This window comes from Mus pahari, chromosome 1 (assembly GCF_900095145.1).
Source record: "Mus pahari chromosome 1, PAHARI_EIJ_v1.1, whole genome shotgun sequence".
NCBI lineage: Eukaryota > Metazoa > Chordata > Mammalia > Rodentia > Muridae > Mus > Mus pahari.
This window is the reverse complement of record NC_034590.1, coordinates 12583574-12585516: the sequence shown is the minus strand read 5'-3', so window position 1 is coordinate 12585516 and position 1943 is coordinate 12583574. Positions and strand designations below refer to the sequence as shown.

Here is a 1943-nt window from a genome sequence, read left to right as displayed (position 1 = left end):
CAGCACTAGAAATACAGCTTTCCTGAGTATCACCCACTCTGGGGTGGATTTCTAGTGATGAAGCAGCTTTTGAGTCACTGATACTCCTGTAAGTGGCCCCATGTACCTATTTCTGTAAATAGCAATAAATTCATTGCTTTACTAAATTTGACTTTGGTAGATTATTTCTATGGTCTGTCATCAGTTAAGACATCAGGATAATGTCTCACTAGAAAAAGTCCCACCACCATCAAATGTTCAGTGATTACCTCTGAAGAAGAGAGATTATGCAAGATTATTCTTTCCAACAATGCTTTCTTATTTTTTTTTAATATGGAACACTTCACGAATTCTTGTGTGTGTCATCCTTGCACGGGGGCCATCCTAATCTCTCTATCATTCCAATTTTAGTATATATGCTGCCGAAACGGGCACACTTTCTTTCTTTCTTTCTTTCTTTATTTTTTTCGAGACAAGGTTTCTCTGTATAGCCCTGGCTGTCCTGGAACTCACTTTGTAGACCAGGCTGGCCTCAAACTCAGAAATCCACCTGCCTCTGCCTCCAAAGTGCTGGGATTAAAGGCATGCGCCACCACGCCCAGCACTTTCTTATTTTTTAAATATCATATATTATTTGACTGATTTTTATTTTTTTTTTAAAAGCAGGATCAAAAATGGTTCAGAATAACCCTGTCTTTGAGGTATATATCTCCACAAGTAAGGCAGTGAATGGATTCCCCAGCACCCAGTGGTTATCTCATATGTTTCTTATCCAACTTACTGCTTTTTATTACAGGTCCAGTGTCACCTGGATAGTGGTTTGTGTTCTGGCCCAGAGAAGAGTCTTAGAGAAGAAGCACAGATGTCTCTTAGAGTGCAGTCAAACCGCAACACAGTCCCCACTCCTGACCAGAGTCATAGAGAAATCATTAATTCTGCCTATCTCTGCTTAAGTCAAAGCCCAGTTCCGCTCACATTGACTCAGGAACTCACTCTCAGTCCATTGATCAGGAGCTCCAACTAATCTCTGTGGAGTGTCCACTAGGCCATGAAGGAGGACAGGGGCGTCACCGGTACAGCTATCCTGCTCTGTACCACTCCCTGTCTTTAGAGTGAAGGTCCCTCCTTACCCCATCTTATACTGCACCAATTCTCCTGACTGAATTCTGAGACATGGTCCCAGAAAGAAGCAAAATTCTACATAACTATCCTTTCTGACTGCCTCTGGTGTATTTTCAAACAGAACAAGCTTTACAAAAGCCTCTTTTTCCTTCATGTTCCATACCTGCTTTCTTCTCTTCTGCCTCTGACCTCGGTGGACACTACAGACCACACCCAAACAGGCTATATTGCTCCAAAATGTCCATTAGTCTTTTGGGAATTTTTTTTTCTGTTTCTTCCCCATCACTCACACACACACACACACACACACACACACACACACACACAACTCTGTGGTGTACAGTTGAAGTCATTAGCTCAAGGCATACTTTTTAAGGACAGACAAGATCATCTGATGTCTTCAGTCTTAAAAAAACAAAATGTTGAGCTTGAGAGATGGCTGAACTGTTAAGAATACTTCCTGCTCTTCTGGCATCCAACAGAAAGATTCATAGTCACTTGTAACTTCAGTTCTAGGGAATCCAGCACCACCACCACACCCCACACACACCCCTCCCCCCGATGACCTCCATAGGTACCTGCACTCACATTAGTGCACATACAGACAAGCAGGCCCAGACACATCAACAAAATTAAAGAGTATTAAGTAAAACAAAACCTAAAATAAGAGCATCATCTAAAACCATCCAGTGGAAAAAAGACTGCATTTTCAACAAATGGTGCTGGCACAACTGGCGGCTATCACATAGAAGAATGAGAATAGATCCATTCTTATCTCCTTGTACAAAGCTCAAGTCTAAGTGGATCAAAGACCTCCACATAAAACCAGAGACACTGAAATT

General features: G+C 41.8%; 1 non-coding gene across 1 annotated transcript; it reads right to left on the bottom strand.

Annotated features, from left to right (window-relative positions):
- Window positions 1–306: 306 nt before the first annotated feature.
- LOC115062773 lies at window positions 307–414 on the bottom strand. The gene has a single exon (XR_003842706.1). It is a non-coding gene; the product is annotated as a U6 spliceosomal RNA (small nuclear RNA).
- Window positions 415–1943: the final 1529 nt, after the last annotated feature.